Source organism: Petaurus breviceps, unplaced genomic scaffold, assembly GCF_028583685.1.
Source record: "Petaurus breviceps papuanus isolate PSGF00001 unplaced genomic scaffold, PetGlider_PUasm1.0 90847, whole genome shotgun sequence".
NCBI classification, from domain to species: domain Eukaryota; kingdom Metazoa; phylum Chordata; class Mammalia; order Diprotodontia; family Petauridae; genus Petaurus; species Petaurus breviceps.
In genome coordinates, this window is record NW_027187360.1 from 2,848,875 (window position 1) to 2,872,792 (window position 23,918).

The 23,918-nt window shown below is 37.8% G+C and overlaps 1 protein-coding gene across 2 annotated transcripts in view; it reads left to right on the forward strand.

The window, feature by feature from the left end:
* CSE1L (chromosome segregation 1 like) overlaps positions 1 to 23,918 on the forward strand; it is a 415,445-nt gene that overhangs the window by 334,691 nt on the left and 56,836 nt on the right. The window contains exon 2 of one of the 2 annotated variants that reach the window (XM_069072367.1): positions 11,846 to 11,957. The gene's annotated coding sequence lies outside the window, so the exon portion shown is untranslated. Of the gene's footprint in view, positions 1 to 11,845; positions 11,958 to 12,146; positions 12,476 to 23,918 lie in introns of those variants that run through there. The other variant, XM_069072368.1, reaches the window with a different exon arrangement.

Genomic DNA, 23,918 nt, shown 5'->3' on the forward strand with positions numbered 1-23,918 from the left:
TCTTTGTTGCCCATTACCCAGCTATGGGTCACAAATCCAGGGCAAAGAGGAATAGTTGTGAACAGAGCCTTAGTTGAGTATTGAGTGAGGAACAAATTTCTAAACGTAGCTATTTGGTTCTGAGTCTGGGACCAGAGTGGTAACTCAGTTCTAGCCTTCAGCCTAGCTCATAAATGTACAGTGGAATAATAAGGGCAGGAATTCTAGACCAAAGCAGAGTTAGCAGCAGTTCAGTTGCTCTGAAACTGCAGAGTCTACCAGTAGGCTAATAGTGACTGAGTCCAGTAGCAGTCTACTAAAACCCAGGTATGTACAAGCTAATAGATCAGGAACTTGTAGAGATCAGATAAGGGGGACAGTGAACAGATTTTTCCCCAGATTACACCAATTTGGGAGTACTGAAAACTTGCTGGCCCCCATACTAAGCTGTGAAATCAAGTGAAGGACATAAAAGGACAAAAACTTAGGTCAGACATCACCCCTGAAAGTGAACAGAACACAGCAATAACATAAAATGCAAAGTCATGGAGTAGACTGGAGGAATGAGCAAGAACAACAACAACAAAAAAGAACCCAATCATAAAGAGCTACTATGATAACAGGGAAAGTCAAGATACAAACACAGAAGAAAACAATTATGTGAAGCTATCTACAAGCAAAGCCTCAAAGAAAAATGAAAATTGGACACAAGCCCAACAAGAATTCCTAGAAGAAATCTTTCCTAATTTTCTAGGAAAGAGCTATAAAGAGTTCCTGAGTTCCTAAGTTCCTAAAGGAAGAGTTTTTAAAAGCAGCAAAAAAATCAAAAATCAAAAGAGCAATAGAGGAAAAAAATGGGAAAAGAAATGAAAACTATGCAAGAAAGATATGAAAATAGAGGTAAAAGCTTAGTAAAAGAGGCACAAAACTTAATTGAAGAAAATAACTCCTTCAAAATTAGAATTAGATGGTGGCTAGGTAGCACGGTGAATAGAGCACCAGCCCTAGAGTCAAGAGGACCTGAGTTCAAATCCGGCCTCAGACACTTGACACACTTACTAGCCATGTGACTTTGGGCAAGTCACTTAACCCCAATTGCCCTCCAAAAAAAAAAAAAAGCAAAAAAAATACTAGAATTGGTCAAATGGAAGTTAATGATTCCATTCCATGACATCAAGAAATAATAGACTAAATCTCAAAAGACTAGAAAAAAAATAGAAGAAAATGTGACATATCTCAAGAGAAAAATAACTGACCAGGAATGTTATAACCAAAATCTAGAGCTCCCAAATCAAGAAGAAAACACTGCAAGTATCCAGGAAGAAAGAATTCAAGTACTGTGGAGCCTCAGTCAGGATCACACAAAATTTAGCAGCCATCACTTTAAAGAAATGAAGAGCTTAGAATAAGATATTCCAGAAGGAAAAGCATCTAAGGTTGCAACTAAGAATAACCTACTCAGCAAAAGTGTGTATAATCCTTCAGGGGGGAAAACAGATCTTTAATGAAATAGAGATTTCTTTTTTTTTAATTTTCTTTTTGATTTATGGAATAAAACAAGCATTTTCATAACATAAAAAAAGATGATCATAAGTGAAACTGCAAATCTACTATACACAATTTGCTATTCCTTTTAAGTATACAACAAAATCATCACATAAATTTTTCTTTTTTTCTTCCTTCCCCTCTATCCTGCCCTAGACACAAATAGATATGTATATGTATATGTAAAATTATTCTATACATATATCTATTTATCAGTTCTTTTTCTGGTTGCTGATAACATCTTTCTCCATATGTCTTTTATAATTAATTTGAGTACTTATAATAGACAAAGTAACTATTTGCTCAAAGTCATTCTTAAAACAACACTCCTATTACTGTATACAGTTTTCTTTTGGTTCTGCTCATTTTGCTCTTCATTAGTTCATGCAAGTATTTCCATGTTTTTCTAAAATCATTGAACTCATCATTTCTTATAGCACAGTAGTATTCCATCACAATCATATAGGACAACTTGATCAGTCATTTCCCAACTAATGACATCCCTGCAATTTCCATTTCTTTGAAAAAAAATATGCTGCTATAGGGGTGGGTAGGTGGTGCAGTGAATAGAGCACTGGCCCTGGAGTCAGGAGGACCTGAATTCAAATCCAGCCTCAGATCCTTGACACACTTACTAGCCATGTGACTTTGGGCAAGTCACTTAATCCCAATTGCCCTCCAAAAAAACAAAAAAAAAAGAAAGAAAAAAAATGAGAAAAAGCTGCTATAGACATTTTAGAAGAAATAGTTTCTTTTCCTTTTTCCCTAATCATCTTTGGAAAGACATCAAGTAGTGGTATTGCTGGGTCAAATGGTATAGGTAAGTTAATAACTCTTTGGTCATAATTCCAGATTGCTCTCTAAAGTGGTTGGATCATTTTACAATTCCACCAACAATGAATTAGTGTCCCAATCTTTCAACATCTTTCCAACATTTGTTACCTTCTCCTTCTATCATTTTAGCCAATCTGGTAGGTGTAAAATGATATCTTAAGGTTGTTTTAATCTGGATTTCTCTCATCAATAATGGGTTAGAGCATTTTTTTTGTGTTTAGATATATTTAGATTTCTTCATTGGAAGACTGCCTGTTTATATCCTTTGACAATTTAAATGGGGAATGACTAATATTCTTATAGATTTGACTAAGTTCTATTTATTATTTAGAGGACTTTCAAAAATTCCTGATGAAAATATCAAAGCTTAGTGGAAAATCTGACATTCAAATATAGGAATCAAGAGAAGCATGGGAAGGTAAATATGGATAAGAAATTATGTTCCAAGTTTAAAAGTCTAAATAAACTGTTTACATTCTTATATAGGGAAATGATATATGTAATGCCTCAGAGCTTCATCATCACCAGGGGTCTTGGAGGAAGTCTAATTAGAGAACCTGGATGTGATTCTATTATTTTTGGATGATTTCAAAAGAAGAAGAATAGAAGCATGGGGAAGAGGAATGCACTGGAAGAGTGGGGAAGAGAGAAAAAGAATGGGAAAATTTGTCTCACATAAATGGGATGTACAAGGTAAAGTTTCTGTAACAGAGGAGGCAGTGGAGCAGGGAAGGGGACAAGCGACACTTGAACCTCACTCTCATCTGAACTGGTAAAAGGAGGGAAGGATACACATATACATACAACTGGCTACAGAAATTCATCCTACCCAGCAGGGAAATAGGAAGAAAATGAGTTAAGAGAAAGGGGAAGGGGGAGTAAGAAGGAGGGCAAATTAAGGGAGGCAGTGGTCAGAAGAAAGAGTCTGTTAAAGAGGAGAAGGGGGGAAGAGAAGGAAAAACATAATAAAATATGATAGAGGAAAAATACACAGCAATAATAACCGTGAATGTAAATGGGATGAATTCACCTATGAAAAAGGAGTATAACAGAGTAGATTAAAACCAGAATACAACAATATGTTGTTTATGAGAAACAGACTTGAAGCAGAAAGATAAACATATTTAAAATAAGAGACTGGAGAAGAATCTATAGACATCAGGTGAAGTAAAAAAGGCAGGAGTAGCAATCTCAGAGAAAGCAAAAGCAAAAATAGACCTAATTAAAAGAGATAAATAGGGAAATTACATTTTTCTAAAAGGTAGTATTCATCACAGACAATGCATTAATATCAGTACTGAACATGTATAAACCAAATGGCATAGCATCTAAATTCTTAAAGGAAAAGTTAAATGAGTTACAGGAGGAATTAGACAGTAAAACTGTAATTATGGGGGGCCTCATTTTACCCCTCTCAGATATAGATAAATCTAACCATAAAATAAGCAAAAAAGAATTTAAAGAAACAAATTGAATTTTTGAAAAATTAAATATGATAATTAAACAGGCTTCTTAAACTTTTTTCACTCATAACCCTTTTTTTCCCGAGACTTTTGTACATGACCCCATGTATATAGGTATATAAAACAGGTATACAAATTAAACATTTACTGATAATAAATTGTAAAGAAATCTATTTTAAAACAATTCCTTGGCATACATATAATTTTACCATTTATTAAAGATGAAAGCAAATTTGCATACTAATGAGATATATGTGCTTATTTATTTTTACATAAAGAACTCAATCTTGGTGGAATATTTGATACTGCAGGATGTAGAGTATCTTCAATGTTTTTCAGAGTTGATTGATATTTTGATTTTATAACTGTCAATGCTGAGAATACCACTTTGCATAAATATGTTGTACAAAATTGTTGAAGTACTTTAAGGGTCATTTCAAAATTGATGGAAATTCTGTCCTAATCCTAAGTCAAGATTCATTTAACAATTTTGTATGTACAGTAAAAACACTGCAATTCATAACATACAATAGTCTCAAATCTGAGCCAAGGTGTTTCTGGCAGCATTTGTTGGCATTACATGGCATGATGACATGTGCAGTGCAAAGTGCACATGCATGTTGTGTGTTCAGAACCAAGGCTGCATTGAAGCTACATAATACAACACAGGCAAGTGCTGCCAGAAACACCTCAGATCCATTTGATCCATATGCATTTGATTTTGAATTAATTTTTGGTTGTCGTGTGTTCAGAAACCTTTTATTGTTGCCAAATTTTTCATGATCCCCACATTCAGTTATGTGACCCCATATAAGGGTGTGACCCACAGTTTAAGAAGCAAAACTCTAGAAAATATTGAATGAGAATAGAAAAGTATATACCTTTCTTTCAACTGTACATGGCAATTTCACAAAAATTGATAATGAATTAGGGCAGTAAAACCTCACAAACAAATGTAGAAAAACAAATATTAAATATGTCATTTCCTGACCATAATGCAATAAATATTACCTTCAGTAAAAGACCTTTGAAACATATATTAAAAATTAGTAGGAAATTAAATAACAAATATAAAAAATAAATGAGTCAAAGAACAAATAAATTCACTAAAGATAATGACAACAAATGAGACAACATACAAAAATTTGTGGGATACAGTCAAACCAGGGGTTACGGGAAAATTTATATCTCTAGATGCTTACATAAAAAAAACAGAGAACAGATCAACAACAAATTAATTCCAATGTTACATAAACTATTTGAAAAAATAGATCAAGGAATCCTACCAAATTTCTTCCATGACACAAATATGTTCTTGATACATACACAAAGTACCAACACAATATTCACAGCACCAACAGCGACTGTAAATATGCCAGCATAGTTCTCAATTGCAAAATATAATAGACTCTCCATATGGAAGACAGAAGCAAAACATTTATTCAGATACCAGAAAACCAAATCCCAACACCAGAAAGTCAAATCTATCATAGTAGCAAAGAAGTTAATATACCATAACACTGCAGAGAGCTACACCATTCTTTAGCCTTCCCATAAACCAACACTCACAAGCCTAGCTATCTCCCTGGGTGTGTCCCCTCTCTCCCATGGTCTATCTTCTTTGACTCCCAGCTTCCTGTAGGCTTTGCCCTACTCTTCAGCAAACTTCTCCCACCACAGACTCCAGGTGATTACATTCAGTCTATTAGGGGGCAGGGAAAATCTTCAAATTATCATTACTATTACAATAAACCAGAGAGAATCAAAACAGAGAAAGAAAATTATAGAATAATCTCTCTAATGAATATTTATGCAAAAATTTTAAATAAATTATTAGAAGGAGATTTATAGCAACATATCATGAAGAACATACACTATGACCAGGCTGAATTTATGTAAGGAATTCAGGACTGGTTCAATATTAGGAGAACTAAGGAGACCATAAGCAACAATAAATAAAATATTAAATATTAGGAGACCATAAACAGCAAAAACAAATATGATTATTTCAATGGGTGGAGAAAAAACTTTTGAGAAGATACAACATTCCTTTAAAAAAACACTTGAGAGTATAAGAATAAATGAAGCCTTTCTTAAATTGATAAGTAGTGTATATCTAAAACCTGGAGCAAATATTAACTATAATAGGGATAAGCTAAAAACCTTTCCAGTAAAATCAGGGGTTAAACAAAGATTTCCATTATCACATTTACTATTCAATATCATACTAGAAATGCTAAGTATAGCAATAAGACAAGAAAAGGAAATTGAAGGAACAAGGCAAAGAAGATATAAAACTATCACTTTTTGTAGATGATATGATGGGGGGCTGGGTCAGTGGATAGAGTACAGAGCCTGAAGTCAGGAACACTCATCTTCCTGAGCTAGAATCAGACACTTACTATGTGACTCTCAGCAAGTTACGTCACCCTGTTTGCTTCAATTTCCTCATTTGTGAAATGAGCTGGAGAAAAAAAATGGCAAACCATTCCAGTATCTTTGCCAAAAAAACCTCACATGTGGTCACAAAGAATTTAATATGCCTGAACAACAATAACTACTGATAGTTTAGTTAGATTGGGCACACAATATACAGAAACAAAAGAACACAGTAACCTAGTGTTTGATAAACTCAAAGTTCCCTACTATTGGAACAAGAACTCACTATTTGACAAAAAAACTATTGGGAAAAATGGAAAGTAGTCTGACAGAAACTAGATATAGATCAAAATCTCAAACCATATTCTAAGATAAGCTCAAAATTGAGTACATGATTTAGACATAAAGGGTGATATCATAACTAAATCAATAAAGTATAGAAGAAATTATCTGTCAGATCCATGGATTAGGGAAGAATTCATGACCAAATAAGAGAAAGAGAGATTCATGAGAGGTAAAATAGATCATTTTTATTCCACAAAATGAAAAGGGTTTTGTACAAACAAAATTAATGCAGCTAAAATTAGGAGAATAACAGGAAACTGGAGGGAAAATCTTTGCAGCAAGGTTCTTTGACAAAGATCTTATTTCTAAAATATATAAGGAACTGAGTCAAATTTACAAGAAAAAGAGACATTTCCCAATTGATAAATAGCCAATGGATATGAATAGCGAGTATTCAGAGAAAGAAATCCAAGCTACCAATAGTTATATGAAAAAATGTTCTAAATCACTAATAATTAGAGAAATATAAATTAAAACAATTCAATGGTAACATTTCATGTCCATCAGATTGACTAAGATAACAAAAAAGGAGAATGACAAATGCTGGAGGGGTTGTGGGAAAATAATGGACTATTGGTTCAACTAGAAATTAATCCAATCATTCTGGAAAGCAAGTTGGAATCATGCCCAAAAAGCTGTTAACCTGTGCATCCTTTGATCCAGCAATGACTCTATCAGATATATACTCCAAAGAGATCAAGGAAAGACCCTGTAATGCCAAGGAAAGGTAACTTCCCAAGGTTCAAAATATCAGCATTGGTGCTCTCCATTTTATTCAGTGACCAACCAAGAACAGAGAAGATCAAAACATGACATCATTCAAAATACAGCATTTACTAAGAGTGATTAAATAATCTCCAAGTACAACCCCACCCCAGGATCTTCCATTCATTCAATCAATTACAAAGTCCCTGTTCTAAATACTTCTCCACCCCTAGGCTATACCTTCATTTAGTCCACCACAAAGCCCCTCTTCTCAAATGGAGATTAGTTTCCAAACATAAGTAAAGTACCTTCATTTGTCAATCACAGAGCACAAAAAGGTCAAAAGTTCCCCACCCCTGGATCACAATTGAATCTACCCCAGAGTTACATCAAATTTAAGCACAGCACTTAATACCCAAATGGAGGTCTTTTCTTCATCTTGGAGGCAAGTTCTCAGCAATCTTAGTTCCTGGGGAGACAAGGCTTAGCAAGGCCACAAGATACATTGCCAGTCCCTTCATTAATTCATCCTCTGTCTGTAGAACAGTCCTAGAACCCCTGAAAACATTAGCAAAACCCTCTCCCAGGATTTCTGTAAACATACAACAAGAAAATCCTTCTTCAGGGCTTCTGAACCAACAGAAAGGTTCCCAGACCCCTGCAACAACAGCACTGTCCTTCACCAGGGGACAGTATTCATTCTGTCTGCAGGACAGTCTCCAGACCCCTGCAACAACAGCACTGTCCTTCACCAGTGGACAGTATTCACTTTCTGTCTGCAGGACAGTCTCAGGATCTCTTAGCCAGCAGCCAGGTTCCAGGACTTCTTCAACAAAAGGACTGTCTTTCACCAGTGGACAAATCTGGCAAAACAACATCAAAACAGACAGACAAAGTACCAGCAAAACAGCCATGTCTCCTCAGTCCTTGGCAGCTCAGGGGGCAGGTCTCAAAAGTCCAGGGCAATTCAAAGCCCCCAGCAATTCTCTCAGTCTCTCTCTGCCTCCACGAGGTGCTGCTTCCAAAAAGTTCTTCCGCCTATCTCTTGTGTCTCTCCAAATCTATGTCACCAGCTCCTCCCAGTTTGTGTCTCTCTTTTCAAGTCAACAAGTCCATCCCACAGGTGGGATTAACAAGCTCTGGGTTTTAACACAATCAGTTTGAAAACCAAGCCAATACAGGGGAATCTTTAAATGCCATTACTATCACAGACCCATATGTATAAAAAGAATTATAATAGCATTTTTTTTGGTAGTGGCAAAGAATTGGAATGAGGTTATGCTCATCAATTAGAGAATGGTTGAATATGGCATATGAATGTGATGAAAGATTATTGTGCTGTAAGAAATTAAGGATATCATTTCACAAATACCTGGCATGATATATTAATTGATGCAAAGTGAAGTGAGTAGAACCAGGACAATAACTTATATAGTAACAATAATATTGTAAAAATAAAGAACTTTGAAAGACTCAATAACTCTGATCAATACAATGACACAATTACAGAGGACTCAAGATGAAACATACTATCCATATCCAGATAAAGATCTGATTGAGTCAGAATGCAGATTAAAGCATATTTTCTCTTCTTTCTTTTTTTTTTTTAGATATAGCAAGGGAGTTTGTTTTCCATGCCTATATGTATTTCTAATAGATTTTATTTTTCTTGCTTTCTCAATATATTGGGGAGGTGAGAAGGGAGAGAAAATTTGAAAATGAAGATAAAATAAAATTTTTAAAAAGCAATTTGAATTATACACAAAAATTAGCAAATACTATATTCCCTTTGACCTAGATATAGCACTGCTGGTCCAAAATTCAAAAGATATCAAAGAAAGAAGAAAAAGTTATATATACACAAAAAAATATAGTATCTCTTTCTTTTTGTGGTAGCAAAACGTTTTGTAATAGCAAAAACTAGAAACTAAGAGTATGTCCAACAACTGAGAAAGATTGAGTAGGTTGTGATATAGCAATGTGATAGAATACTCTTGTGGTATAAGTAATGAAAAATATTTAATTTCAAAGAAACATGGAAATCAGTTGGTCAGTAGACATTTATTAAGCGCTTACTATGTGTCAGGCGCTGTTCTAAGAGCTGGAAATACAAAAAGGGCAAAATACAGTTCCTTCCCTCAGGTAACTCAAAATCTGATTGGGGAGACAATATGCAAACAAATATATATGAACAAGCTATATTCAAGATAAATAGAAAACAATTAATGGAAAGAAGTCACCAGAATCAAGAGGGATTTGGAAATCTTACCTTCTTGTAGAAGGTGAGATTTTAACTGGGACTTGAAGGAAGCCAAGCAAGTTAGGAGGTGGAGATGAGGGGGGAGTGGATTCTAGACATGGGAGACAGTCAGTGAAAATGCCCAGAACTGAGAGAAGTAGTGTCTTAGTTTCTTGTTCATGCAACAAGAAGAAGGCCAGTATCACTGGATCAAAGAATACATTAGGATGGGGTAGGGAGGCTGGGTTGTATGGCATAAGGATGGAAAAGTATGGGGAAGAGCTTGGTTACAAAGGGTTTTGAATGCTATTCAGATGATTTTTATATGATCCTGGACGTTATAGGAAGTCATTGGAGTTTACTGAATATAGGGATAACATGGTCTGATCATTGCTTTAGGAAAATTCCTTAAGCAACTGAATGGAGGAAGGACTAGAGTCGGGGAGAGGCATGAGGCAACATGAGTAACCTTCAGGTTAGTCAAGGCATGGGATGCTAAGAGACTTCATGAGGGTGGTAGTGAAGAGGTTACCCATAAAGAGGGTTAGGGTTGCTCTGGAGACCCCAAAATACCAACATGCCAGGTCCTGCCAAATGAATTCGATTCAAGTCTTCTCTCAGCCAAAGAAAAGTTTATTAAAAGTTTGCTTGTATTGGACACAGAGTAAGCCTGTCCTAGGTCATTTTATGGTGCTCTCACTATTCTATGGCACTCTCACAAACATGAAGACAGGATGGGGTCTTATATATAGAAGATTTTGGGAGGAATCTAGGGGTGGTCTAGGGGAGGAGTTTGGGGAGGGTCTTCAGGAGGAGTTAATGAGGTCAATGAGTGATTAAGGGTGGGAAGTAGCTAGAGGGGGCTCCCAGAGCCCATACCTCATCAGTCCCTAGGTGGCTGCTCACACAGGTTCTTGGATCTGCTTTGATAAAGGAAAGCAACTCAAAATGGGTTAACAAGCTTACTTTAATCAGTCAAACCTATATCGTTTACCTCGTTCAGAGGAAAAAGGTCAGCACTGTGAACTTCAAAGTATACAGGCAGAATTATCAAGACAGAAACAGATCAAGTAGACAGCTTTCCAAACTGTCCAACCATTATATCCATACCAAATCAACATCTGGGTTTTTCAAAGGGGGGGGCCTCTGGACAACAGGCTTCCCTGAATCCAGATCAAATCACAGAACACTTCTCAAAGTGAGCCCCCAAAACAAAGCTACATATCAGGACTTATATAGCCTTCTCCTGGCTCAGAGAATGTAACAACCTTTTGGACCCACTGGCCAATCAAAAAGTATCTACTGAAAAACAAGCCTCCCACCCCAGGCTTCAGGTGCACTTTAGCCTAGGGGCAGGGAAGATCTTCCAAATTTGCATTCCCATTACATATGGATACAAAGATAAAAATGAGCAAATGATACTAATAATTGTAATACCTCAAGGACCTGTGATTCCATTAGTATGATTCTGATAGAGAGTTATCCTCCACCATTGAGTAGACAATTACTGTGGCTGTGGCTGCAAACTTCATCCTCTGATGGCCCACCTTCCAGTAATGAGCATATTTGCTTAACGAGGCTGATTCTTGGACAACAGACACAAAATTAATTGCCAAGACTTTTCCATGGTGATGGAGGACCTGTCAGAGGTTAGGTCCTATTAGCATAGGACAAAACCAAGGGTTGTTTTTATTTCATAATGAAGCGACAAAGTAAAACTTTTTTTTGATGGTATGACAGAACGACAGAAATAGAACCTGGCTCTGGAGTCAGAGAACCCAGGTTCAACTATTACTTCCGACCTTTGCTACTTGGGTGACCTTGGGCAAACTCCCAGCCTCCCTAGGCCTTATTTTGCATCATTTGTAAGAGTCGGGGTAGAGGGCCTTCCAAGTCCCTTTAGCTCTAGATCTGTGATTCTATAATTGCAGCAACATTTGCAAAGAGCTTTAAAACCTAGAGTGTTTTTCATACAACAATGGGGCCACAGTGTGGCATAATGTAAATAACGTTGCATTTGGAATGAGAAGATGTGGGTTTTAATCCTGGCTCGCCACCGACTCTGGCCAAGTTTCCTTCAACTGTAAGAAAGAGGTGCTTGGACTAAATGACCTCTAAACCCCAAAGTTCCACATAGTCAAAAGCATTCTAGCTATTTTACATTGTAAAAGTCTATAATTCCAGAGGATAACCAGGAGGGGGAGGGGAAGCACCAAGCATTGGACGAGTGGGAGGAGCCAGGTCCGGGTTTCGGGCAGCGGATTGGCTGTGCCGTTCGTGGGCGGGATCAGTGTCGTTCTGGAGGCCGTCCCCTTCCTGGCCGTCCTAGCACCTGCGCACTGGTATCCACCACGCCACCGCGCCATTTTGCCGGGGTTTGAATGTGAGGCGGTGCCGCAGCTGGAGCGGCATAGCTGGGTCCTATCTAAAGCCGGGCATCTTCTTCTCCTTTCCCGTATTACTAAGAGGTAAGGAGAAGACGGGGATGAGTTGGGTCCGGCTAGCTGGCCCTCCTAGGTTCCCGTCATACCCCTTGGGGGCCCGGCTCTGGCCGCTGGGAACTGGGGGCCGCGCTGCGCTGTGATGAGGTGAAGGCGGATGGTGGGGTCGCCATGCTGACAGCTTCCTCTCTCCTTCATTTCCTCTCTCGGCCCTCGTGCACTTCCGCCGGAGCCGCTGCCCGGGTTCCCGTGGCGCTCGCGCCCTTAGGCCGGGACGGGCTGGACGCTGGGCCTGTGGGGGCCAGGAAAAGCTGAGACTCGGCCTAGCGTGATCGCGACGGGGCGCCCGCCTCTTTCCCCCGTCGCCTCGTTCATTGGCTGAGGTGGTTCTTTGCAGCAAGGGTAACCGGTTGCTGATTGGCTGTCAGCTCACGTCCATCTCACTCCAGGTTTAGGTGGAGAGGGAAGCCCTAAGCATGAGGGACTCGCCTTTCACCAGTTATGTTTGCTGGGTTTACTCTTCTCCATCTGGGGATCGGCCGCGGGTACCTCGTTTTTTTTTTTCCCCTTCTCTCTACGATGATATTGTTATCTTTTAGCTGTTTCCTGGAATTCTCAATTAAATTTAGTTGGAACTTTGGGGTGAGGCATGACTTCTCTATAGCCTGCAGGAGACACATAGATATATCTCTTTTACCTTGGCATCCTTTTTTCCTCTGTGCTATAAATACACAGGGATGGGGAGGAGGGGGACAGCACTTATTTTTTTCTTTTCCTCTTTTTTGGGAGGTGCTGTAGTCGGCTATCTTCCTAATGACCAGGGCTCGCTCTTTTACTTACCGTCCTCCTAAATTTTTCCATATGCCTTTCTTTTTCTCCTTTTCCTTCTCTTTCCCCCACCCTCAACCCAGGGGAATAACACCTATCTTCCTAACAAGTTATTGTTCTATCAGCATCTTTTGGGGATAGAAAGGTAAATAGGTAAACCATCTAATGGGGAATCCGTATCTCATGGAGAAATCCCTTCTCTGCTGCAGATTAGAGTGACTTGTTTGGATATAGGGACATCTAAAATCTTTAAGGCTTTGGGAGTGGTAAACGGCTAAAAGTAGTGGTTACATTGATTAATCGTTGTGCTTTTAAGTCTTTATTTTGGGGGATCCTTTCTCTTTCATATTTCATGAGTCTGAAATTGGAATCTTTCATTAAGGGGAAAAGATGTAGACAGTACACAATTGGTTTCAATATTAAATTTTTTTTCCTTGTGCTTTATGACTTACTGCTTCTAAAAAAGTTATTTTTAATATTAAAGTTTTTTTTTTTTAATTTGGGGAGTTAGAGGTTCCAAACAATAATCCAACAGGAAAATGTTGGAATTTCTTTGGATGGGGGATGGTGGAGAGAGTGCAGGGCACTGTGTTAGGAATACCAAAAAAAAAAACCTTTACTTCCAAGGAACTTACTTGTTATTGTAGAAATACAAAATGTACATAGATAAATACAGAAAGATAGTATGAGGTAGGAGAGGGAGGGCACTACCAATTGTGAATAGGGAAATAAAGGTTTCACAGACTAATTGGCATGTGAGCTGTCTTTTTTTAAATTAAATGAATTTTTAAAATTGCATTATGATCTGAAGTGGGTGCATTTAATATTACTGTTTTTCTGCATTTGGCTGTGAGGTTTTTATGCCCTAATACTGGTTAGTTTTTGTGAAGATGCCATGTACAACTGAGAAAAAGGTATGCTCCTTTCTGTCCCTGTTCATTTTTCTCCAGAGATCTATCATATCTAACTTTTCTAAGATTCTCTTCATTTCCTTGATTTCTTTTTTATTTAGTTTATGTAGCTCTGAGAGGGGCAAGTTGAAGTCCCCAGCTATTATAGTTTTACTGTCTATTTCTTCCTGTGATTCATTTAAGTTTTCCTTTAAGAATTTGGATGCTATGCCATTTGGTTGGTTTAGTATTGATATGTATAGTTGCTTTTAGCAAAATGTAGTTTCCCTGGTTATCTTTTCTAATTAGGTCTGTTTCTGCTTTTGCTTTGTCAGAGATCATGATTGCTACCCCTGTCTTTTTTACTTCAGCTGAAGCATAATAGATTCTGTTCCAGCCCTTATTTTAACTGTGTATCTCTCAGTTTCAAGTGTTTCTTGTAAGTAGCATATTGTTGGATTCTGGTTTCTAATCCATTCTGCTATCTGCTTCTGTTTTATGAGTGAGTTTATCCCATCCACATTAACAGTTATGATTACTAACTGGGCATTTCCCTCAATCCTATTTTGTTCTGTTTATCCTTCTCTCTTTTTTGTCCTGTCCCTCCTCTAAAGTCTGTTTTGCTTCTCATCTCCCTTCTCATACTACCTATACATATTGGGTAAGAGATTTCTGTTACCATATGAGTGAGAATGTTTTTCCCCTCTTTGGACCAATTTAGATGTGAGTGAGATTGAAGTATTGCCTGCCCCTTCAACAATTTCCCCTCCACTTGTAGAAGCTCTTCCTTGCTCGCCTCTTTTATGGGAGATAACTTCCTCCATTCTTCGTGTCCCCTCCCTCTTTTCCTTTTTTTCTCACCTATCCATTTTTTTTATGTCATCCTAATATATGTCACAGATCTCTCTTTCTGATCTCCATGTTGTCTTGGGCTGGAAGAATGTATCGCTGACCTTTTGTTGGTTCTGCCACTCTAGAATTCGATTTGAGATTTAAATAATTTTAAAGTTGTTTGGAGTGAAATATTAAAAGAGCTTACCCAAGTGCTTTCTCTACTCTACCTCTAAGCACAGTCTTTCAGAGAAGGCAGGTTCTGAGAGGTGGAGGTAAAAGAGTAAGTATACTCTCACCATGGATCACAGAATTTTGAGTTTGGGAAACAACTAAGTAGACTATATTGCTTGGAATAGAGACAAATAATAGTAAATCTGGGATGGTAGATAGGAACTGTATTGTGGAGGAGTTTGAAAGCTGGTTGAAATTTTTTATCCTAAAGGAACTGAAGGTTTTTGATCACACCTGTGTCAGAAATGTTGATGTGGTAACTGGAGAATGGATTAAAGAAGGAAGGGTGAGATGAACCATGGAGACCAGGTAGAAAGCTTCCAAAGAAGTGTTGAGGGCCTGAGCTAGGGTAATTTAATGTAAGTAGAGAGAATGGAAGGGATAGGAAAGATATTTGTTGAGGAGGTAGAATCCACAAAAATTTGTCAACTGATTGAGTATTGGGGGTTAAGGGAGAGAGAAAAATGGGATAATTTTGAGGTTGCCATCCTGGGTGTCTGGGAAGATAGTGCTGCACTCAGCAGAGTTCCATTTTTTACATGTTCATTTTGAGATGCTGATGGGACATGTATTTGGAGAAGTCTAGTAATTGATTAGCAGTGTGAAACCATCTATATCAGAAAATATAGAAAAGGGTAGAGATAAAGATTTGAGAGTCATGTGCATAGAGATAACTGAACCCATGGGAATTGTTGAGATCACCTGAGAATGTAGATAAGAGGGCTCCAGACAGTCTTGGGGGATGTTCATGCTTAGTGAGAAAGAGTTTATCATGATCCGGTTAAGGATACTAAGAGTAGTCAGATTGGTAGGATGAAAACCAATAGAGAGTAGTATCACAAAAGCCAAGAGAGGACTATATACAGGAAGAGGAGTGTTTGGCATTGTCTGTGGCTACTGAGAGGTCAAATATGATGGAGACTGAGAAATAGCCATTGGATTCTTCAATTAGTGATTCTTGAAGACCTTTAAGATAGGGTTTCAGTAAAGTTGCTAAATCAAAAGCTAGGTTGGAGTGGGTTGAAGAGTTGAGGAAATGGGAGAAAGTAAATGTAAGTGACTTTTTCTAGAAGTTTAGCTGTTAAAGGGAGGAGAGATATAGGACAAATTAAGAAGTGGCACAGTCAAGTAAAGTTTTTTTTCAAGCCTGGAGACTTAGTAATTTAATTTAATAGTCATTTAATTTAAAAAGCTTATATGCTGTCGATGCAATGATAAAAGCGAAACATTCTGTTTGGTATTTTTAAGAAGGAGGGACTGTGGGTGGCTAGGTGACACAGTGAGTAGAGTGCCAGCCCTGGAGTCAGGAGGACCTGGGTTCAGATCTATCCTCAGACATTTAGAACACACACACACAAAAACCTAGCCTTGTAACCTTGGGCAAATTATTTAACCCCAATTGCCCTCCAAAAAGCAAAAAAAAAAGCAGTGACTGAACTGGATAAGGAAGACTAGAAGATGATGGAAGATGAAAAAATATCCCAGGGCGAAAATAGAAGGTAGGGCCTTGGTAAAGAGAATATTTTCCTCAAAGACAGAGCAGAAGAAATGAGAATAGGACTTTCTGCAGTCATTTTAAGATGATATGCAGAGGAAAAAGGATAGTTTCTATTTTCTCAGTAAAGTAGAATGAGAGCTCTTCTTTTGAAGGGGAGGAGCATAGGGAATACCATTTCAGGTGGTATACTAGAGAATTAAGAAAGAATAAAAGCACTGGCGTGCAGCAATATGGACTCAGTTGAGATTAGGGAACTTTAATATGTAATGGACCTAGTTGTCATGATTATATAATGGTGTGCCTTGAGCAGGTATGAAGAAGTTGAGCTTTGGGAATATAATCAAGAGTTGGACTTTGGAAAGGCACAAAAGTGTCATTAGGAGGAGTTTAGTGTCAATTTGAATTGGTCAATGATAAGGGTCAAGCCTGACTTGAAAGAATGAAAGTGAGGCTGGTGTAGGGATGATTTTTTTTTTATTTTTGCTTTGAGGGGACAGTTTATATATTAAAAGTTCCAGAGTATTGAGTATTTGGACAAGGGTTGGGATGGAGAGGAAGACAGAGCTTGGAACTGAATTTGAGATTGTACATGAACCTGAACTAGATAATATAGATGGATGGGGTGAAAGTTAAAGGAAAACAAGTTTTTGATGGGAAAGAAAATGCATAGAAGTGAGTATGAGAGGAAAGAGATGCATTCCTCTTTGTGTGTTATAGGGCATGAGAGGAATACTAAGTACTGAGAGTAGCCAGAGATACAATATCTTTTGGATAGAGCCAAGTTTCTGTGGTCACCACTATAAGAGAATGTGAGATGAAGAGATCTGTGATGGAGTTTGTTAATGATAAAGGGCACAGTGGAACAGAATGACAATGGAAGATAAGGACAAGGAAAATGAGTAGCACTGAGATGGATGTGTATGTAGCAGGGAGAGAGGATTTTTGTGTTGGAAGTCATAAAGTCGAATAGGATAAGGGGGACCTGAATGGAAGTTTTCCATCTTCCAATAGGGAAGAACTTGTGTTGACTGAACACAGTGTTGTCCTGGAGTTAGGGACTTGATTCCATTCCTTTGTGGCTCCAGTGGAGAGCTGGGGATTGTAGTTGGTAGGTAAATGGAATCAGCAGATGCCCAGAGAATACCTGTTATTGAGATCTGAACTCATATTCAGTATATGAATATTCATATTCAGCTTCATCCCAAGATGGTGGGAACTGGGTAAAAATAAAGTTTTATTGATATATTTTGGTTTTAAATAACATTTTTCTCACTTTGCCCCTCCTCTCCCTATATAGAGAGCCAGCTGTTAACAGTAAAAAAAAAAAAAGGCAGTTATAAAATACCCATACTTTAACCTAGAGATCTCAATGACCAAGAAATGTTACAGACAGGAAGATCTCATATATACCAAAATATTTGCATTTGGAGCAAATATTTCTGCTCTCTCAGTCCCTGGAACTTCAGGGAATCTAGTACCCTTAGTGCCTAGAAGCTCAAGATCCAATAAGTCATTGATGGATTTTACCAGACTTCAGTACTTTACTGAAAAGTTCAGTGTGTGGGAAAAGCATGGTGGTACTAAATCTTTTTTTTTTTATGCAATTGGGATTAAGTAACTTGCTCAAGTTTACACGGATGGCCATTTTTTTTGTGTGGGTGTTAAGTATCTGAGGCCAGAACCTATCCACACTCTTACTCACTGCGCCACCTACCTGCCCTATTAAAATTTTTTTTAAATACAATTTTTATTGATATTTTTATCTCCAAATTTTTATCTCCAATTTTTATCTCCAAATACTTTTTACTCTTATCCCCAAATATCCCTCCCTCCCTAGAATAGGGGAAAAAACCCATCACATTATTATTTTGGGGGGCTTTTTTTGGAGGGCAAGTGACTTGCCCAAGGTCACATGGCTAGTTTTTGTGCTAAGTGTCTGAGGCCAGATTTGAACTCAGGGTGTCCTGACTCCAGGCTGGTGCTCTATTCACTGCGCCGCCTACCTGCCCCTACATGTTATTTTCTTTTTTAAAATGGTATTTTATTTTTTCCAATTACATGTAAAGACAATTTTTAACATTCATTTTTTATATGATTTTGAGTTTCAAATTTTTCTCCCTTATTTTCCCTCTCTCCTCCTTAAGACAGTAAGCAATTTGATGTAGGTTATATATGTACACTCATGCAAAACATTTCTATATTAGTCATGTTGTAAAAGAAGAAACAACAAAAGGAAAAAAACTATGAAAAAAAAGTGAAAATGATATGCTTTAATCTATATTCAGACTCCATCAGTTCTTTCTCTGAATGTGGATAGTATTTTCTTTCATGAGTCTTTTGGAATTGTGTTGGATCATTCATTGTATTGCTGAGAAGAACTAAGTCAATTTTAATTGATCATTGCACAGTGTCAATGTGTATAATGTTCTCCTGGTTCTACTCACTTCATTTAGCATCAGTTCGTGTAAGTTTTTCCAAGTTTTTCTGAAATCTGCATTTTCATTATTTCTTGTAGCACAGTAGTATTCCATTACATTCATATACCACAATTTTTTAGCCATTCCCCAATTGATGGACATCCCCTCAGTTTCCAATTCTTTGCCACTACAAAAAGAGCTGCTATAAATAATTTTGTATGTGTAGGTGTAATGCCATGCACAGAAGCTTTCCAGAAGAATGCTACTGTGAATAGCTTTTAAGGTTCTGATTACTCAGTATAGTGATCACTCTATTCCATAACAAATCAAAGCAAAACATCCACAGGAAATCAAGGTACAGCATTCACAATATTACAACTTATCACAGAAAATCACAATATAATATTCACAACATAGTCTTAAAGTAAAATAGTCACTCTTAAGTTAACTCAATTAGTCACTTATCAGTAGTCTCAAATTACAATAGTCAAAGTCTTCCACTCTTGGGGCAAAGTCTTGATTAACTCAATCAGTCACTTATCAGTAACAATATCTCAAAGTACAATCAGTTACTTACTCAGCAAAGTCTTACTAAGTATCATATACAAAACCCTTCACTCCTTAGGTCACTAGTAAACTATAATTCCATAATTAGTCAGTACCCAAGGAGAGGTCTTTTCATCTTGACTTGGGCCCCGTTCTCAGGTTCCCTGGATCCCCTTCCATGGTCCCAGATTCTACCTGGATTTATCAGACTGTCACCTGGATTCAATGGCAGACAGCTCCCAGTTCCTTGACCAGCTCTCTGGGCAGGTCCTACTCCACACTGGAGTTCCCAGGGTCTGGTCCATGTCAGCTCCTTCACCATTTCTGCTCCAGGGAATTCAAGGTTCAACCAAGCCTCAAACACAAAGTCTCAGCATCCCAGTCATGCTTCAGTCACCTGGGCTCCTGGCTCCTGGACTCCTGGGCTCCGGGCTTCCTGGCTTTGGCCTCCTGGCTCCTGGCCTCCTTGCTCTAGGCTCTGGGCTGCTGGGATCCTGTTCAGAAGAAGCTCCACCACCAAAAGTTCTCAGGACTCAGTTCTCCCTTCTTCTGTAGCTGTTCTGCCACCAGATCTCGGTCTCAAGGAAATTCTGACTGTGCCTCTCTGGGGCTTTTCTTATATACACAGTATTACCTACTTCCTTCAGCCAACCCCTTCCTGTTAAGTCAGTAACAGGAGACAGGAGTTCATACCTCCTGTTCCCCCAATCAGAGGCTTGATCAGTTACTAAGTGTTAAGTACCCGCTACTTTTGCCAACACAAAGGGATCTTCAAATTCAGATTATATTACCATTACAGTAGGTCCTTTTCCCTTTTTTATAATCTCTTTGGGATACAGACCTAGTAGTGGTATTGCTATGCCAAAGGGTATGCCCAGTTTGATTGCTCTTTGGGCATAGTTCCATATTGCTCACCAGAATGGTTAGTTCAGTTCACGACTCCACCAATAATCCATCAGTGTCCCAATTTTCCCACATCTTATCCAACATTTTAATTTTCTTGTCGTATTAGCTAATCTGATAGTTGTTAGATGGTACCTCAGAGTTGTTTAATTTGCATCTCTACCCAATAGTGATTTAGAGCATTTATGATTATAGCTTTGATTTCTTCATAACTTCCTCACATATTTTCAAAACTGACTAGCTTGTCTTTGTTTACTATTGATCTTCCTTTTATTCTTTTTTATGTATTTAAAAAACTTCATGACCCCTTTTTCTTTTCCATTTTGGGTATTGATAATCTAATCCGCCTCCTTCCTCTCAGCTCCTCCTAGGCACCCCTCCTCCCCATTCACCTCTCTCTCCCCTCCCCACATTGAAAGAAAGAAAACCTCTTTTTAAGATATCAAATATGCATCGTTAAATAAAACATCCCTACATTAGCCATGTCCAGAAACATTACTCGTTCTGTGCTGGGAATTCATCCTGTCACTGTCAAGAGGGTGGTGGGGTAGCATGTTTCACCAAAAGTCTTTTGGAATTGAAGTTAGTCATTGCATTGATCAGAGTTCTTTATATTTTCTTAGTTGTTTTTTTTTTTTGGAGGGGGGGAATGCAGGGCAATTGGGTTTAAGTGACTTGCCTAAGGCTAGTAAGTGTGTCTGAGGTTGGATTTGAACTCAGGTCCTCCTGAATCCAGCACCACTGGCTCCAGTTGTTTTTCTTTACATTGTTTTTGTTACTTTATAAATTGTTCTTGTTCTGCTCACGTCCTTTCTGCATCTGTTTATACAAGTCTTCCCAGCTTTGTGTGAAATTGTCCCTTTCTTTCATCGTTTCTTGTGGAGCAATAATAGTATTCCAGGGGCGGCCAGGTAGCACAGCGAGTAAGAGCACTGGCCCCAGAGTCGGGATGACCTGGGATTGAATCCAGGCTCAGACACTTAGCACCCACCCAGAAACACTTGGCCATGTAACCTTGAGCAAGTTACTTAACCCCAATTGCTAATAATAATAATAATAATGATAATGATAGTATTCCATTACATTCACATACCATAATCTGTTCATCCATTCCCCTATTGATGCTCCTTTCTTTAGTTTCTGATTTCTTTGCTGCTAAAAAAAAAAAAACTGCTTTTATAAACATTTTTGTGCAAATGGACATTTTCTTCTTTCTCTGAACTCTTTGGGGCTTTATTCCCAGTAGTGTTATTGTTGGGTCAAAGGGCATAGTTCATTGAATTTTGGTGGATAGTTCCAAATTACTTTCTAGAGTGACTGGATCAATTCAGTTTGTCAACTTTGAATTATTGTATTTATTTTTTCTCAGCCTCTTAAACAATTGTCATTTTTCTGTTTTGGCCAATTTCATGGTTGGAAGCTGGAACCTCAGAGTTATTTTAATTTTCATTTCTCTAATTATCAGTGATTTGGAGCATTTTTTTCATATGGCTGTTAGTTTAATTTATTCTTTTGAGAACTGTTGGATCCTAACCTGTAGCCATTTATCTGTTGGGTAATGATAATTATTCTTGTATCTTTGACTCAGATATATTGGATATCAGGTCTCACCCCACCTCCTTTCAGTTTCCTTTTATTCCTTTCCCTTCCTTTCAGCATTCCCTATTAGAATGTAAGCTCCTTGAGGATAGGGACTGCCTTTCTTTTTTTGTTTGTATTTGTGTTTCCCGCATTTAGTACAGTGCCTGGTACCCAGTAAGAGCTTAATAAATTCTTGTTGACTGATAACCTATGGTAAAGATTTTTCCCAGTTAATTGTTTCTTTTCTGATTCTATTAATTTTGTTCGTGCAAGACCTTTCAATTTTAGGTAAGCAAAATTGTCCATTTTAGGGGTGGCTAGGTGGCACAGTGAATAGAGCACCGGCCCTGGAGCCAGGAGGACCTGAGTTGAAATGTGGCCTCAGACACTTAACACAAAAACTAGCCATGTGACCTTGGGCAAGTCACTTAACCCCAATTGCCCTCCAGAAAGCAAAAAAAAAAATTGTCCATTTTGTCTTTGATGCTTGTTTGGTCATGAACTATCTAGAAATATAAGTGTTTATTTCCTTGTTGCTCTAATTGTTTATGATTTGATTTTTTTTTTAATATCTAAGTCATGTATGCATTTGGAAGTTAACCTTGGTATATACAGTATGAGATACTAATAAATGTAATTTCTGACCAATTACTTTACAGTTTTCCTAGCAATTTTTGTTCAATTGTGAGGTTTTGGTTTTTTTTGCTTCTTTTTTCTGGAGGGCAGTTGGGGTTAACTGACTTGCCCAAAGTCACACAGCTAGTAATTGTTAAGTGTCTGAGGTCGGACTTGAACTCAGGTCCTCCTGACTCTAGGGCTGGTGCTCTATTCACTGCGCCACTTAACTGCCCCACGATTGTGAGTTCTTGCCCCAATAGTGGAGTCTTTGGGTTTATCAAACAGAATACCACTGTTTGTTTGCTTCTTATTTCTTGTGTAACTAATTTGTTCTGCTGTAGACTTCTACTCTTTTTTTTTTTTTTAAGCAATTGGGGTTAAGTAACTTGCTCAAGGTTACACTGCCAGTTATTTCTGGGTGTGGTCCTAATTATCTGAGCCTGGATTCCATCTTAGGTCATCCCAACTCTGGGGCCAGTGCTCTTACTCACTGTGCCACTTGGCCTCCCCTAAGCAATTGGGGTTAAGTAACTTGCTCAAGGTTACATAGCCAGGTGTTTCTGGGTGGGTGCTAAATGTCTGAGCCCGGATTCGATCCCAGGTCATCCCAACTCTGGGGCGGGTGCTCTTACTGCGCCACCTGGCTGCCCCTGACTTCTCTACTCTTTAACCAAATTGCTTCTGTTATCACTGCTTTGAAGTATTATTGAGATCTGGTATTAGATTTTCTTCATTCTACTTTTTATTAGACTTAGCATAGAGCCTAATACTCAATAGGTGCTTAATAAATATTTATTGATTTTATTATTTCCTTTGAAATTCTAAACTTTTATTTTTCCTGATGAATTTTGTTATTGTTTTTCTGGTTCTGCTTTTGCTTTAAACCAAAGATTGATAGGAGATTAAAAATGTTTCTGATTTCGAGTGATATAAATATTCCTTATGTTTGTATAATGCCTTAAGAGTTTTCAAACTACCTTTACATAGGTTACCTCATTTAATGACATTTAGATTAAATGGTACATCATTCAGACTATCTAGAGGACAGTCTTTCTTGTGATGAGATAGCTTATTCTTTTGGTTCTGTTTTATAATATCTTAATTTCTCATAAAGTCATTGTTTTCCATTTGTTCTATACTAATTTTGAAGGAATTATTTTCTTCAGTAAGCTTTTAGATCCCCTTTTCCATTTGGCTAATACTGCTTTTTAAGGCATTCTTTTTCCTCAGCTTTTTGAACCTCTTTTTCTGTTTAGGTTAGTTTATTTTTTAAGGTGTTTTCTTCAGTATTTTTTGGGTCTCCTTTAGCAAGCTGTTGACTTGTTTTTCATGATTTTCTTGGATCACTCTTATTTGTCTACCTAATTTTTCCTCTACTATTATTTAATTTCCAAAATCCTTTTTGACCAATTCATATTTTTCTTGAAGACTTTTGATTGCAGTTTTGACTTTGTTGGCTTCTTTTGGTTGTATGTTTTGATCTTCTTTGTTACCAATGTAAGATACTATTGTCTTATTTTTTTCCCCTCTGTTTGCTCATTTTCTCAGCCAATTACTTGACTTGGGCTCTTTGCCAAAGTAGGACTCTGCTTCCACAGTAGAGAGTGCTCTGTCATAAGTTTCTAGGGTTTTGCACAGCTGT